The following is an 18,506-nucleotide window of genomic DNA, read 5'->3' on the forward strand; positions in this document are numbered from 1 at the left end:
TTGTGTATGTTATGCTATGTTTTATTTACTTGTTTTATATAATACCGGAACAATCAATTTACGCCACGCTAAAAGAAAATTAAACAAAAAATAAGCCATAAATTTCCTGTAGATGTAACTGCGATATTTTTGGAATAGGTTAATAAAAAAAATATATATATATATTTTAAACTGCAAACAATGATGTAATATTACGCAGAATGTAAAAATGAATCTATTACTAACTGTTACTTTTCTTAAGATATACATTTAAAAAGAGAAAGGTAATTTTTATCTTATTCCGATGATTTCTTAATTACTAAATCTAAATGTATTTTCTCTTCACCATTTCCAGTATTTAACTAAAATTTGGGTCTATTAAGTACTCTTATCCATATATATTAAACAAAGATGTTACAATGTGTCTTATACAAGCTTTATTACCACCACAAAATTGTATTTTTACTTTAACAAGTTTTAAATCTGTTAGTCAGCAATGATTTTTTTTGGCCATCGTTTTTTAATTTTTAACATTGCTCTCTGATATAGGATGATCATTACTAGTATTAAATTAAAAAAAAAAAAAAAAAAAAAAAAAAAATAGGTTAATTGATTACTAATACAGAATAATTAAAGACCGAGCGAGTGATAATTTTGTATGTAGTATAATCTTTTTTCGAATTTATTAAATCTATGTAAACATATATATTTACATAGATTTAAAAAATCATATATATTTATGTAGCCTATAACACTCCTGGTAACGTAAGGATTCCAACGTGGGGTAGATATCTAAACCGGTTCAGCCGTTGAGCTGCTACGGTGAAACAAGCATAATGCATACATACACCCTTAATATATTACACTCTTTTTTTAGGCAGTCGTGTAAAAATTATTTTTTTAAATGAAAATTATAAATAACATTTTTCTTATATTTGATAATATAATTTAAATTGAATAAATTATCATTATATTTAAACATTAATATATTAAAGAAAAATTAAAATAGTGTAGTATTTTTTCTTTTTTTTGTGTAATTACAATATCAGTAGTTGATGATCTTAGTCAATTTAAAAATAAAAAAATAATCTTTTAATTAAGTAAAAATTTTGAATTTCCTAAAAATCCCTACGTTGCTTAGTTTTGGATACTTAAAATTTTCTCCCCTGCTCCCAAATATATACCAAGTCTAGCTTATGAAAAAAAATACAAATACTGTGGAAGTAAGTAAATAAAAAAATATCGAGTTTTTGTAGAATATATGATATCACTGCCTCTACTGCAATACATACGTGTTATATTTTTATATTAACAGTTGAAAGATGATACTTCTTCCAGTGATAAAAAAATGTACTCAACTTAAAAGAAATAATGAAGTCGTTATTTTGTCAGTTAATATTCATCTATAAATCTAAAACTGGATTTGTCCTTATTTCGTCTCTACAGGTAATTTTTCTCAGGGATTGGCTAAAAATAAAATGACATAAATCTAAACTAATTCAAAAATAATCTACAACTATTTAGTCATTAATGTATATACCATTTATCAAAATAATATTGACAACTCCAACACGTTTTGAATTACTGTTTTTCAAAATAGTTATTCAAAAGTATTTTGGATCTTCTTTCTTACTTGCTTTTTCAAATCTTAAAAAATTATACCATTTTAACCATCTGTTAAATTCTTGCATTAATTGTTATTGATTCTAATGTAAGGGTTGATAAAAAACACCTAACAATTATGTAATTAATTATTAGCAATAATATATTATATACAGATATCTTAAAATGTGTAAATAAAATCAATAAATTTGAAAGCATGGAATTACTTCCACTTTTTTTTATAAAAAATAAAAGGAAATATAAGTGAAGGGATAGATGGCCTTTCACTAAAGATACTGAATTGGGTACTGGGGGATAAAAGATGAACTAAAATTAGTTCCTAATCATTCTAAGTTGGATATCTTTACAAAAGAACCTTCTCTCTCTCTCTCTGTATAAAATAGCATGCCGGGTCGTGCCTTTAGTTGCGATATATGCGTATAGAACTTAAAAATTGAAAATTTTTTTTTTTGTAATTTTGCTCTTTGAGTTTTCGCCACTCACAAAGTACCGGATAAAATAGATAAATTTGGATGAATAAAAACTTTTAAGTTGTTAAATATGTAAACAGTAGTCAATTCCTTTAAACGAAAAAGACGTGTCTTAATATAGAAGTGAGATACACTTAGATACTATTTGTAAACCATGGAAAGAAATTAGTTAAAAGAAGAATAGCAATAATTTATTTCTAACAGCCGACCAATATAAAACCCAATTTTATTGGTGTTTTCAATTTTGTGTTGATAACTCTTTCCTCTTTACTCTTTACAAATGGTAAAAAAATTTTTTTTAACCGTTATATTTTAAACCGATAACCGATTATTAAAAAAAAGACTTCTGAACCGATTTTAAAGCAAAATTATTTCTATCTTTAACGTTTATAACATTTTGAAATTAATTTCTCCGCATAATTAACGTTGAATTTCTTTCTTCAATATTTCATTTCAGCATCCTCATTTCAATATAGAGGTAGTATAAATGAAAATAAAGCCTGCTATTCCTGAAGATAATTTCAATGATAGTTTTATATGAATTAAGATTAATAACTTAAAACCTTTGGTGTGAATTGAATTTCAAGACCAAGATAATTTTATAGATATATTTTCGGATTACAGCACCTTTATATTTTCGGACTAGAAAGCGGACTAGAGCAGAGGGCGTAGGGTATGTTATCATTAGAGCTTATTAAAATTTTGAATCTGCTTCTTGATTTTTAAGTAAATCAAGAGGACTTCGAGTAAATTGAACGGTAGGACAAAATTGTCATTGTTGCAATCAATACTTGGCATGTTAGTATGAGGCTAGCATTTTTGGTGTTTAAAATCTCAATAAGGTAACGATCTGAATGCATAATCTATCTGAAGTTAGATATAGGAAGAGATTTTGTGTGAAACCTTTGGTGTTAGAGGAAGGCGCGGGATCACGCTTCCGCGAATCGATTAATTTGATAATTGAGATCGTAAGTTATAGCAGTAGATGGTCCGTGGTTGGAAGGGGCCATACGAAGGTAATAGTAGGTTGTATAAAAACAATGATGGAAATGTCTGCCGAGACATCTTCATCAATGGCACCCTGACAGAAGCCAAACTGATGACTGTGTTATGTAATCAAGGTTAGAGTTCTAAAAGACGACCTCCGGTAAAGTCCATCAAGCCTAGAAACGAAGGAGGTGGTGTGGTGACCAGGATTCTCACAAGGCGGTGTCTTCCCCTACTGGGGGTCAGGATGTTCAAATATAATACAAAAATTCTTAAGTGATGGTTGCTAGTATTGCCATCTTATATATAAATTATTTCAAATGAAGTTAGATAAGATAAATTTTTAATTAGCTTTAAAGATGTATAATATTTTTTTATCGATATATTTTTTATTTTATTTTCGATTTTGTTTATTTTTCTCATATGTTTACTTTTTTTGGTTTTGGAATGTTGAAAATTTTGTTTCATTTACCTCCTAGTTAAAATCTCTCACATTTATATGTTTTGTTTTTAATAAACCTCAAAATTCTTTGGTTTGTATTTAGTTTTTGTGGACTTTATTCATACTGTATGCTTAGAATCAAAGTTTGTACAAGTTTTCTTTAAAACTTTTATGTTCAGTTTTGGGAACATTTTTTCCAGTTTTTCAGATCAATATATTTTATTTTTTTATTTAATATTTCATATAAAATTACTAAATTTATAATTTAATTTGGGTCCCAAGAATTACAGTCTGGCTCAATTTTACCGAACGCCAGAAATTAGAGCGAAATTTTTTGTCAGTCGACACTCGCTAATGAAGCGTTTCCGAACTTATGTTTATATGAACTTTGTTCTTTATTTTCACCGGTAGGTCGTGTTCCAAACGTTTGTTATATTCCTTGTGAATCACTTTGTATAATTAAGAAAAATGGTAGCGATAAATATTTCAGTTTTATACGAACAAAATTTTCATTTATTGTACAGTTAAACTTCTGTTCAATCATTCACTCTGTCGTTCAGCTAAGTTTACTAAAAACTTACTACAAAAGCTTCAGCAAATCTTTTGACAAAGTGAGTTCTTGAATATCATTTAATTAGTTTTTTTAACATGAAAAGAAACAATTCTGATTCAACCTATCTCATATAATTTTTCTTAAACAAATTCACAATTCTGAATATACATTTTAGGAGGTCAATGTCTTAAAAAATATTATTTTGATCGTATAAATATTCAAACAAATTCTGTTCATTCTATTAATTCCAAATACTAACCAGACGACGTAGAGAACAAAGTTCTACTGTAGCTGTTGTCATGGGTGTGAAATTTTTTTGCCTGTCATTTAAGATACCTATCTCCTTCGTAAAAAATTTTGGTAAATCCGAGCTCACGGTAAACTGATATATTAATAAATTAATTTAAATTATATTAAATTAAATACTTTAATTATAAAAAAAAATTAGGAGGTTCGTAGTACCGATTATATTTTGCAGAATTTTATATTTGATGTTTTTTTATAAAACATATTAAGATTTAAACAAAAGAGTTAACTGTTTTAAATTGTGATTGTATAACAAATATTACACGATTACCTTCATGAAACGAGACTACACTTGGTAAAATAGCTCTGATTAGTTCCCCCTCTTCTTAAATAACTCCTAAAATAAACACACTATTTAAATAGTTGAGGTTTAAGTTTTGCGTCTTTTTTCTCTTTACGGCTTTATCTCTTTAACCATCATTTACTACAATAGAAAAAGAAATTAAATGAATAATTTTTATGTGAAGTAAAAATCTAAGACATGGGTAAAAATATTTTACTGGATAATATATATTTATATAAATATTTTTTTGTTGAAAATATAAACAATAAATTAAAATATTTTCAATTTAGATATGTTTTTTAATAATTTAAGTTCATACAATTAATTTTTTTTTTAAGTTTAGTATTTATTTTATTTTAAATCTGACACCGAACCTTTTATTGATTTAAATAATATGACATACGAGTAGAACAGACCTTCTGCTATCCTCTAAAATCTTTTTTTATTTTATTAATTTATTTTTTCATATCAAGCTTAAGTCAAATTTAGCATTATAAAATGTATAAAATACAAAATATTGCGTCGATGAACTGAAGGTTGTTTATATTATACAAATGGTAATCGCAAAAAACTGTGCAATACTTGTAATTTACTTATTTAGGCTTTATAAATAATATAATATAAATTTATTTCGCAAAAACCTTACGATAAAAAAAAACCGTAAAAGAAAACACATCACCACACTCCAGAATATTAATTCAATGCATTTTATTTTATAAAATTTTATAATTAAAGGCCTACTCTTATGACATGTCTACTAAATTGAGATAAGTTAAATATCAATACAAACTTTTTTTTTTTGGATTGAACCAAACATATCAAATTTATTTTGTTAACAAAATAATATTTAGCATTATTGTGTTTACATTCTACAATACTATTACTTAGCGTGTTTCTGTTGGCACTAATTAATTTCTTGTAGGAAAAATATTTTAATTTGAGATTATACTATCTCACAATAGAGTGATACCAGTTTACAGTTAAATAATTAGTTTTATCTAGTTTCAGCCTGATCCTTACTGATAACAGACATTTTTTTTTTGTCTTCAGTCATTTGACTGGTTTGATGCAGCTCTCCAAGATTCCCTATCTAGTGTCAGTCGTTTCATTTCGGTATACCCCCTACATCCTACATCCCTAACAATTTGTTTTACATATTCCAAACGTGGCCTGCCTACACAATTTTTTTCCTTCTACCTATCCTTCCAATATTAAAGCGACTATTCCAGGATGCCTTAATATGTGGCCTATAAGTTTGTCTCTTCGTTTAGTTATATTTTTCCAAATGCTTCTTTCTTCATCTATTTGTCGCAACACCTCTTCATTTGTCACTTTATCCACCCATCTGATTGATAACAAAAATATCTAACCCATATCGGAATCGGTTTGTAATTATAAAACTGCAGGAAGAAGGACATTTAATTTTTTTATGAGTTTTTGGAAAATATTGACTGGATATATTAACTGCTAAAACTGAATAAATGAAATAAAATAAAATTGGAAAATAAAAAAAACATAAAAAAATATTTTACAAAAGTATTCCTAAAAGATAAACCTTATGGCCACTTCAATATTTAAGTAATTATCATCAAAAAATTATGAGAATTAGTTTAAAATAAGACATGTAATAAACAAAAAAAAATCACTATAATTATATAATAACATATTCAATCATGATATTTTTCAAAAAGTGATTTTATCTCCAAATTTAATCAACAATAGTTGCTATTAAAAACAAAATTAGGTTGTCAAACGTTTTTACAGTTACATTAATTTTTTAAACTTGAGAAAAATTTTTCTCCCCGGCAGGAGAGAAAAAGTTTAATCCTTTAATCCTAGCAAGGATTAAAGAAAATGACCATCTGAAAAAGTTTAAAAAGCTTTTTCTTCAAGCTACGAAGTTAAATGAAATATTTATTAAATCAAAACGCTCTATTCTCGTAAAAAATAAAAAATGATTTATGCCAAACAGTTATTGAAATAAATTTTAAAATAACTGTTTAAAAAAATGGAACCGACACTAAGATCATGTAATGTATGTACGTATATAGAATTATAAGATTATCACTGTCCCTACCGATGCTGTTATTATATATAATGTATATTGCGTCTGAAAGGTTTAAGACGTGATATCTCGATTTCTGATGATTTTATTAACGGTACTACATATATTATTCAGAACCTCACATTACCTATCCTACATAAGACCTTATAACATCATCTAAGGTGATGCATACATATAAAATATCAGGATTCCCACTGTTCCTACCAACCCTCCGGACGGCGAAAGAAGTTTTTTGTCAATTTTCAGATCGAAATTTTGTGTCAAAATACTTTTTTAACATCATGTTACCATCGCGAAAAGCACCTGCGTCGATTGCAACAAGATTTATTTGAATCGGATTAACAGGAACAAAGTTACGAGCGAACAAACATAAAAAAAGTATGTACATGTCGAATACATAACCTCTTTTTTTGAAGTCGGTTAAGGTAATTTTAAAATCCAGTGAAATTAAATGCTAAGAGAATTTGATAAATTTAGAGATATAACTTGTTTTATTCTTTTCAATGTAATACAGATGTTATTTATTTTTAAATGTAAATAAACAAATAAATAATTTATTTTGATTGGTAAACATAATAATGCATTATGTAGATCATATCAGAAGTAGGTAGACATGCTATTCCACAATTAAAAAAAGAACTGTCCCAGCATTACCTTGAATTGACGAAGCGGTTGTAAAATCCTTTTTCAAAGTAGCATCACAAAATACACAATTAATTATTACAAAATAAAATAATAAAAAAATAGATATAACTAAATACCAAATTAATCATTTAAACGCGTAAAATTATATTAAGGTAAATACGCAAAAATACTATATACAAAAAACTACCAAATTAATTCAGAAGGTGTTAATAAAAAATATTTAAGAATACATTAATATACACGTTGAACAGGATGCAGAAAATTCACGTATTTAAAAAATTGTTTAATTAGTATTATATAACAATTCATGGACAGAGTAAGATTATTTCTGTTAAAGAAAATCGTTAAATTCTATATTAAATAAATTAGTAGAAAGTTTTTTTAAAGATTCCGTCATTTATTAAAAATAGCACTGATAATATAATAAATTCCTTTTTTTTAAAGCCCGAAATATTGTGTTGAGTTGCTCGTAAACTGTTCTCTTTTCTGGTTTTATAAAGGTAGATACTGTTAGTTTTTATGATTTTTTTTCTTTAGCAAAGATTGCACATTCATGGATATAAACATAAGGTAATATTTTAATTTAATAAATATCAGCCCAGGTGATATTTACGGGCACAAAATAATGGTGTAACAAAAAATGATCTGACAGATCACTTTATTAAGTTTGAAACTCTTTCTGACTTTTTGAGTTAGCATTAAAAAAAATAATTTAGTATACAAAAGCGTATAAATACAGTTAATAATGATGACAAGTATAGCTTTAAATTAAGGCATTTCAAAGCAAATGTGTTTTTTTTTCCAGTGTCTACTGATGTTGATATTTTAACAATCGAAACGGCAATCTACTTTTAGATTTGAAGTAAATTATTTGTTAACGGTTTTAAGCTTTTTCTTGTAGTTCCAATTTATTTCACTAATTTTTAACACAGTTGTTTATTTTTAAGAAAATAAAACCCAAAAATTTTGTACTAATTTTGTAAGAGTTTTTATTTCAGTTTATTAGTACACAAAGTGGTTTTTTTAACTTGAATAACAGTATTTTTTAAACTTTAAATTAATATAATTCTTTAGTATAAAACACTAATAACCATTACTCTAACCGAATAAAAAGATATTAAAAAAAACCAGAAATGATTTGAAAAAAATACTAAATTGACTGCTTAGTAAAGGTAAGTTCTATAACAACAAAAATTTTAATATCTAGCCTTTATAACTAATGTGGTAGCTGATCAAAAGACAATTTGCCGATGTGCCAGTTTCATACGAAAGTAAAAAAAAGGAAATCTTTATAGTACTGGCAGGCAGGTAATATTTGGTCGCAATTTAATTTTAAAATATTGCTTCATTCTCGAAATAATTTTTTAATTCTTACTGTTTTAAATATATCATTTCTGATTGCTAATTCTCTTAGATCAAAACTTTTGATTGGATGTGAAAAATGCCAATTTTTGATAAAGTAAATGAGAAAAAAAATTATCAGGTATTTCATAGAAGATACTTTTAGAATTTTTTCGTGAATATAAAAATCAAGTTAGATTAAAAGGTAAATAAAAAGTATTTTGTTTTAGTCTCCCTTTTGTAAAAAATAGAAAATAATAGGAAAGAAATAAAATTGATTAATACTTTAACAGAAAAATAACACTTAATTAAACTAGATTACCTCAAATTTTTATCTTATAATGAACGGAGTAATTAAGACTCAAACTAATTGATAAAAATATCATGGACTAATGTTAATTTTAATCATACTTTTAACATCTATCCTATTCATCTGTAAAAAACCTGAAATTTTATTAAAGGGAATTAGTTCTAATCTGAAACATGATAATAATCTTATAATAACCTTATTTTGCTAACGATGGCAGCTGTTATTTATTTTATAATACGTTATTATAATTATTAAATTATTGATATCCATATTTTGTTTACCACCGAAATTTATATTACAATAAAAAATCATAAATCTTCATCAATTTAAGCGAAGATTTAATTTTTATGCTTATAAATTAAATCAATTAAATTGGAGAATAACTTAAGTTTAAATTAATAAATTAAATAGATTTTAATTTAATTTGTGATTAAATTTTGTTTTAACTTAAATAATAGCTTGAGTTAGGAACAGCTGGTCTTAGAGGAAGGTGGACTAATTTATTGTTGTGGATTTATTTGTAAAACTTTATATATAGTCAACTGTGTAAATTGTATACTAAGAGATAATTCGAGTTAAAACAGGGTATTATAATGCAAAAATTTTATTGTAATTTCTATCTTTAAGAAATATATAATTCGTACTTTGATATAATACAAGTTGTATTCAGTAATTATAAGATATGTGGAACATGAAGCAATATTTTTGTTAATACAAAACTATTTTGTATTAACAAAAATAATATATGTATCATAAATATATTAAGAAATATGTTTATTGACTGTTCAGTATATTTAACCTACATCGTGCATTGCATGTATCATTATTATGGAACAGCTGTTGGCTGCTTACAATGGTGAAGGGGAAACAACTATAAACAGTGGCATTCTGAACAAGAGGAAACCGGGCTCAAGTTGTTGCTTCTATCAGAGATCCTCATAAAACGGTGTGTCAGAAATTCATCTGCGTCAGATGATTGATAACTTTAGTGACACCTCAAGCAGAAAAATAGAGAAAGGGCTTATAAAGTTACTAATTAATGACATGGTTAAACAATACGAAACCTGCATATGCCTAGAATATCACATGGTGTTTCTACTTTTGACTTGATGCCATCAAATAAATTCAAACACCTTCCTATGGAAGAAATTTGAAAAGAGAATAGCCAAGACGAGAAGGTTAAATTGTCAGCAATAATATTATATGATAATGCTGATTTGCTAAAATTATTTAAGTTACTGGAAACGGTTATTACCAAATCGGACTACAGCATATGTATCATTAAGAACATGCATTAAGAGTTGTATCAAAGAAAATAGACGCTTACCTGAAGATTATTCAACTAATCCTAGAATGGAATCTCATCGGCCATACTTTTACTAGAAAGGATAAGGAACAAAGTATTCTCAGCATTATTAACGCCCTCTATCTCAACCATCTCTTATCAAAGGAACCAATATCGACCTTTTTCATAAACTTGAAACTTGGAAGTAACAACAAGAAAGTATTCCAAATAAGATATTTAGTCAACTGTAACATTAGGTTCCAGAACCCAGCAGGTATAGAGGTATCTTGTAGTACATGCGATACCAAAAATACTGTCATAATAACAGCTGTATGAGGCCATTTCACTGTGTAAAATGCGTGGGTAGGCACAGAATGGCAGGCTGTCTGAAGAAAGACAGGAATACACCAATAACCTACATATTATATCACTCAGATATTCGAGGAAATTACAAGGATTGTAAACTGTACAAGAAAATTCCTGATAGGAAAGAAAGGATGAGAACTCCTTATACGTCAAACGTGAACACCCTTCCTCTCAAAACTCAAGATACAAGGGATGGACCCTTTGATCTAAATACTAACGACTTACCCTCTCTTGATAAGCAGACAACCCGTTCCTATAATAATCAGCTATGTGACCTTTCCCGGTCGCCTTATTCTCCTCGATCGTTTGCTGAGATAGTAACAGGTAACACTATTGTTGTTTCTGAAGATGAAGTTTTTAATGCAACAGATTTGTAATCGTATTGGCCTACTCACAACAGTTATCATCAAGCTCTGCTAATGACAAATAATTTAAGGATAGCAACGTGGAACATAAAGGGGTTTATGAACCGATGAGTGGAACTGAAGATAATGCTCATGAAAGAATTGCTTGACATTGCTCTTATTTCAGAAACGCATTACACCGAACGGAACTGCTTGAGGTATGGGGATACTCCGCTTACGTGAAAAATCCTCCTGATGATCGGGCATAGATGTTCTGCGCTTTTGATTAAAAATGGAATAATGAATGTTGAGCTATCTTCATTTAAAACCGATCACATTCAAGGAACTTTCTTTCAAATATGGGCTGACCTCTGAGGATCAGCGAGCTAACATCCACCTCGTTACGGAATATCAGATAACGTGTTTTCTGAATACATCACATCACTTGGTTTTCGCTTTATAGGTAACTGGAATGCGAAGCATCCACTCTGGTGATCTTGACTGGTAACAACTTGTGAAAGAGCATTAAAGGGATGTATTATAAGGCTGCGATTCAATGCCATCTGTGGTGTAGAACAACTTATTGACCTACAGATACAGCTAAGATTCCTGACCTATTAAATCTTTTCATTAGATTGTAAGTTGACTCTTTATATATTTACTGATTTGAAGAGTAACTTAGAATCCACATCTGATCACTCTCTCATGATATTGACAGTGAGCACAACAGTGACAAAGAAGAGGTACTCCCCAGTTATTCGCCACAGTATGACTGACTGGGAATCCTACCGGAGCAGGAGATGTGAGAGGTGGCAATCCTCGGACTGCCTCCTTCCATATCAATCAAGTGAAAGGCAGCTTGACGCTCTACACCTGCTGAGACAAATGTAAGGAAAAATTCAAACATTATCCAAGGAAGTTTTGGAACTTATTATGAGTAAGAGGAGAATTCGGAGATACAATAGTATATCCTGTGGAACCCAGAGGATAAAATGGCTTTCAGTAGGGCTACCTGCAGGCTTAAGAGAGTATTATGATAAATCAAAATGATATGTTTAGGAGCTACGTTGAACGTCTTTTCACCCTCTCGGCAGGGACGATTATTCCTGTGGAAAGCCACAAGAGAGTTAAAGAAACTTCCAAAATCATCTCCTCCTTAAAAGTGTCTATGCGGTTGTACTTGCAGTAACAGCCAAAAAGCTGAATTAGTTGCCTGCTCAATGCAAAGTTGTCCAGCCTCACGTCTTACTGGATGGAGGAGAGTGGAGAAGAAGATATGTTTCCACTATAATATTGATTTTGAGTGTTGAGATATCGGATGAATTCAAAAGAATAAAGGATACAAAAAAGGTTCCGGGATTTGACCCTATCGCTGGTAGAATGCTATTCATGCTGCCACCTTTAGCACTAGTCTACATAACCCAACTTTTCAAAATTATCATTCGAGCAATATGGTACTCGACGGATTGGAAGTTATAACAATTAACCATGTTCTTAAAACTAGTAAGCCTGCTATCGAAAAGGCTTAATATCAACCCATTAGTTTGGTTCCAGTTCTTTCTAAAATTTTTAAGAGAATCTTCCTTCAGAGGCTTTGGCCAGTCTTGGTGGAGAACAACAATATGCCGGATCACCAACTCGGGTTTAGCCGCGGGCACTCAACCTTTGAGCAAATCCAATATCATGTAAGATGTCAAAAAACAACATCATTTAAGATGCTGTTCAGTGGCTTTCTTAGATGTACAGTAAGCCTTCGAAAAGTCAGGCTTTTTGGCTTACTCTCCAAATTAAAGTTGAGCCTGTCCCAAACACATTATCTAGTGTTGCGAAACTACTTAGGTGATCGATTTACGCAAGTTGTGTGAAATTAGGAACTGTCCTTTTTCGAAATTCAGTCCGCGATTCCTAAAAGTTCAGTTCTGGGCCGTTTTGTGAGTGGCCTTTACTCCGGACCTTCTCAGCCCAGATTATACCACAGTTGCTTTATTTTCAGATGACCCAGCAATCTTAGCGGTTTATAACGACGCACCCTTGGCCTCCAGAAAGCTGCAGTTTGCTTTGGACCTCAGTGACGAATGGTTATGCGAGGGTAAGGGTGAATTCAGCTAAGTCGAATCAAGTGATATTTACCAAGAGCAGAGGCCCTCGGGTACAAGAAGACTATACCCTTAACCCTGATGCGAGTACAGTTCAGTTCCTACAAGAAGGTACTGAGATGTGATCGTCGATTGACTGGGCGGGATTACTAAAAATAAAAGAAGAAACAAACATGAGGTTTATGCGTTTACACTGGCTACTGAGCAGGAATTTTAACTTGTCACAAATAATTTAATGATATAAAAAGCATTCGTAAAACCAGTTATATATCTATACTACGGTGTGCAATGACGAGTTATGGTATGCGATGTCGAGGTCACCACTAGATCAACCCACCAGGTTGGTCTAGTAGTCATCTCAAATCTCGTCATCGAGATTTGAGATCGTCATCGCAAATCGGACTCGTCATCGCAAATTGGCTAATTTCGAAGTCCAGAGTTAACAGGTTCAAATCTTAGTAGTAAATGTAGTTACTTTTTTACGAATTTGAAAACTAGTTCGTGGATACCGGTGTTCTTTGGTGGTTTTAATTAACCACATATCTCAAGAATGGTCCACAAGAGACTACAATACTACACTTGATTTAGATTCATACATATCATCCTCATTTTTTCCTAATGTCTACATTGCAATCTGTTCAACTAATAAACAATAAGCAACTCCCCACTCTATAGCTCAATGAAATGAAGGTGACATGTGACTTATAAATGAAGTTAGGTCTGTCCCCTGCGCGACTAGAGGGGGAGGTTTTTTAGTGGGTGAGAGTCCCGCACTTGCCGTCAGAGCGGGCCTGGAGGCGGCTGGCAGACCTTTTCCTCCTTCTACGAAAAAGAAAAAAAAACAACCACCAAAGTACACCACTATCCACTATCTACGCAATATTCAAATACAGCTGAAGATAACAAAATTTTACGATTTGAACCTCAGAACCTTTGACTTCGAAAATCGGCTGCGAAACAAGTGATTTGTGGCCACGAGTTTACCACTAGACCAGTCCGGTAGACAAGTTATTTTTTTTCACTAATCAGCTTTATTTACAATCGGTTTCGTAAAATATATTTCAAAACCAAAGTAAATGAAATTAGTAACAATGACAAAAATGAAGACCATCCAATGACGGCCCTTGTTGGATGGAAACATAATATGTAACAAATCTTAAAAACAGTACTTGATGAAATTATAACAATAGAACAATCGACAGCAGTAACAAAGTAAAAAATAAAAAGCAGCTCAACGGCTGAACCGATTTAGGTATTTGACCCCGCGTTGTAATCCTTACGTTATCGGGAGTGTCATAGATTATATAAATACGTACACATATATAAATATACATCTCGTAGGGGAGATTTGCCAGTTGGTGCAAAAACTTTTAATGAATTGAATTAATGAACTATGAACTGTGAGCCTCTATCACTGTGTTAGGTGGGTTTAATCACTGCGTGATTCAAATTAATCGAATGAATAATATCACCAAAATAATAGAGTTAAACTTACGTAAAATAAAATAAAATAATTTAATAAATTTAAAAAAAAATTCTGTTTAATAATAATGGGCTTCTCTTGTAGACTGCGTAGGAGACTAGAGCGGTTAGGTGATATTTGAGCACCACGTGCGAGGCTAGACGAATCACAAGATCGATTGTTAACTGGTAACAAACGGGGTACCCTTGGGGCGCTGTTTTGGAAGGTGCAATTCGGTGCTCTTACAATATCTCTGCAAAATAATCGAGGGATTTTTAAAATTCAAACGGAGTATTTGTTAGATGATTGAAATCTAACTTCTGCATGCCTCAGGTACACTGTTGTTGATTAACAGATCACGGTTATTCGGAAATGTTGTTAGATCTTTGCAACCAATATTCAGATTTTTAAAATTGAAACTGGGTATTTGCTACTATAATACAAAATCATGGTGGAACCAAACAAACATAAAAATTAATTGATATACTTATCAATTAATGCCTCGGCCTGCGCTACGCCAAGACCAGCTTAAGCCCGGCAAGCTCGCAAAACCGTTTTGTAGCGTTTGATGATAGTACGATTAGATGTAATGCTGTCAGCATCAGATTGAGGATAGCATTGTCGAATTTGATGTTTTACTGGAACGGGGCAAAGTGGAACGGCGTATGCTGCCACTAATATTGTTCTGAACTGTGACGGTGCATGAACTACAAGAGACTACCACAATTAGAGCTGTCGTAGATCTGAGCACTTATATATTTGCCAAGGGTCTGGGGTACGTAGCACTGAGTCACGTGAGACAGTTGGAGAGTTTAACTATTAGTTGTTTGGACCCCGCACAATTGCTGAATGATAAAGTCTCTGGAGGAACTAAATCGCTTGAGAAATCTGTAAATTAAGATTGGTCTATGCCAATCAAATAAATAAATTGAAATGTTTACAGCTGCCTCATTTGGCTACAAAGTATTAAATAATAAACACTATTATAAAAATTAAAAAACACGACTGCCAAAAAAATAAAAATAAATTGAACTAGAAAGACGACAATAAACTTAACTAAAAAAAAAAAAAAAGAAAGCAAGGTACGGAAATAAAGGACTAAACATCGTTATTTAGTATTTAGTTAAATAAAATAATGGGTGACCAATCAACTTTTAGATAGTTTTAATTTGTGTAAATATATTTTTCATGTTGTAGAAATAGCAGGCATTTAAGGTTGTCTAATGATAAATTTCTCACCAGGTGTTACATCGATAAGAACATTTTATCCTTCAACGAAAATATTTATATGCAGCCGGGACGCTTTATAATATATAGTAATTACTATTCAGAACGCTTTAATGTAGGACAGTTACTATTCAGAGCCCCCAGACTACATTAGACAACCTTAAATGCCGACTATTTCTACTACATGAAAAATATATTTAAACAAATTAAAACTCTCTAAAAATTGATTGGTCACCCATTATTTTATTTAATTAAATACCGCATAACGATGTTTAGTCCTTTATTTCCGTACCATATTTTTTAGTTCGATTTATTGTCGTTTTTTAGTTCTTTATTTTTTTGGCTGTCGTGTTTTTTTAATTTTTACAGTTGTTTTTATTATTAATATAAAACCTAAAATTATCTATATATTGTCACGTATTAAGTAACGATGTTGTTTAAGTAACCTATTGATAATGGAATACAAATTTAATAAAAAATAATTATAAAATAAGATTACACATTTTCCTAGTTATACAGTTTTATTTCTTTTTTGTATTGTTTTGATTACTCCAAAACAAAACAAGAAGAAAAAAAATTCTGTAGTCACTTTTGTAGATTTTAAAATATAATGCTAATTTCATGTTGCCTCAATTTTTATTTTACCGCACGTTTTATCTGAAAATACTAAAATGGAAAGTACTATTAAAAAAGGAAGAAAAAACAAGTATTTAGGCCACACTAGAAAAAAATTAGAAGTTTTTTGTAATATTAAAAAATCGTATTTTTAATGAGACAAGTAAAAAGTTATCTTCAGTTTGCAATTCACGTTTTTGTAGTCCGAATAATTGCAAACAGAATACGATAGCCTACTTAAAATTAATAGTCTATTAGTAAAATTAGACTGTAAAGAAGTAATAATTTTAAATACTTCAACAATGATATATGAAAAGAATTAGTTCTTTGTTATTCATTATTATCATGTTCAATGATTGCATAAATAAGGAAGGAGGATGCAACATAAATAGGCTACATCCTGCTGAATAAACTTTTAATATAAAACTTTATTACAAGAATTACAGTTTTCTTTTAATCTTTTTAATTATCCAAAAATATAATTATGAAGTATAAGACAAAATTTAGACAATTTCTTTTGATAAATTCAGTTTATTTAAATACGTACATGAGACATATTATTAGTGTAATTATCAGTCATTTTAATTTTTCCATAATTATAGAAATAATTATTAACAAAACAAAATTCATTTCTAAATAATTTTATTAAATTAGGGCTTACATTACTGTTATTAGTAAAATAAATATTTGATCGTGGAATATGAGATCAATCTAATCCCAGAATTAAAAAACGCTAACAGAAAAAAATTGTTCATTAAATCATAAGTACATTTCATGGTTCATTAAAAATAAACGCTTGAAAAGCAAACAATAATCGCTTTTCATCATCTATGAATTATATTTTGTTAAGTTACTTGAAAAAGTCTATGAAGAAAAGTTAATAAAAAAGTGATTACCTAAAATTTCAGAAACACATTAGAAAAATATAATTTCAAATAATTTAATGTAGATAATTACCTTTAAATTAAAAAATAAAAAATAATAATAATTAAAAATTTGCAAACATAAAAACTATTTTTATTTGAGAAACCTAACATTATTTATTTAAGTTGATATTCCTAGCCTTGCGAATTAAATAAAAAAGACAAAAAAAAAGACAGATTCTTAATATGAGTTTGATAATTTTAAATTGATCAATTTCTCCAAAAAAGGTTCATATTAAACTATTTTTGTCCGAAAAACAATTACATATTACATTTTTTAAAACAGTTTTAGTACAAACTTAAGTACTGATAATTAACAATTTGTATTTTTAACTCAGTAATTAATTTTTACTACAAGGCGTAAAGTGTGTTAGTAACTTAAGGTGTAATATTTTAACTGAATTGAATATATATATATATATATTCTCAAAATCTACTTACATTTAAATATTGACATTAAAATTGTATTATCATTTCATTTTCAATTTTTTTACATGAGAAGTTGAAAGAACAACTGTTAGCGATTCACAGAAACACTGTACTGTCATTCGAGTTCGTATTTCTAAAGGACCGCCGCCGTCTGATGTGTGTTTATTACAATTATAGCATAAGTGGCACCATCTATCGGAATTGTTTTATCTTCTAATTAGTCGATATTCTCATAGAATGCGCTAAATAACTTGTCATGTGAGTACGTAAATGTTTCGTATAGTTGAGATTGAGCAATTTAAATTACTTTTTGATAAATATATGTATAAAATAATGTAAGTAAACAAAAAAAATATTTAAATAAATTTTTATATACATTAATAATTAAATTGACAGAAAGTTGTAACAAAAGAAGTACAATGCTTTTTTGTATTATAATTGCCAGTGGATGAAAAGACAATGTATTGAAATACTTATTATAGGATACTTTTCATAAATATATTACGTATGGTATTTTAAGCACTTCACACTAGAATGCACAGGTAAACGATACATACTTGAATTCACAGATGGGGTGCTACAGCATTGCAAGAAAAAATACACATATCTTTATAAAAAAAAAATTATTGATACACTTTACCTAGAACTGAATTACAAACACTTGGAAAAAATTGTACAATATAAAATATATAAATTATTCAAAACACGATTGGCAGACATCTACTTTATTTACAAATTGGTTTGTTACAAAATTT

The 18,506-nt window shown here is 29.4% G+C and overlaps 1 protein-coding gene across 2 annotated transcripts in view; it reads right to left on the bottom strand.

Annotated features, from left to right (window-relative positions):
- Positions 1-17,890, bottom strand: part of LOC142333461 (hexosaminidase D-like) — a 62,250-nt gene extending 44,360 nt beyond the window's left edge. Inside the window, exons 1-2 of one of the 2 annotated variants that reach the window (XM_075380658.1) lie at positions 17,764-17,878; positions 10,332-10,487 (exon numbers count right to left, since the gene is read on the bottom strand). The gene's annotated coding sequence lies outside the window, so the exon portion shown is untranslated. Of the gene's footprint in view, positions 1-10,331; positions 10,488-17,763 lie in introns of both variants that reach the window. The other variant, XM_075380648.1, reaches the window with a different exon arrangement.
- Between the last annotated feature and the right edge of the window lie 616 nt (positions 17,891-18,506).

The sequence above is a fragment of the Lycorma delicatula genome, chromosome 1 (assembly GCF_047948215.1).
Source record: "Lycorma delicatula isolate Av1 chromosome 1, ASM4794821v1, whole genome shotgun sequence".
Taxonomy (NCBI): Eukaryota; Metazoa; Arthropoda; class Insecta; order Hemiptera; family Fulgoridae; genus Lycorma; species Lycorma delicatula.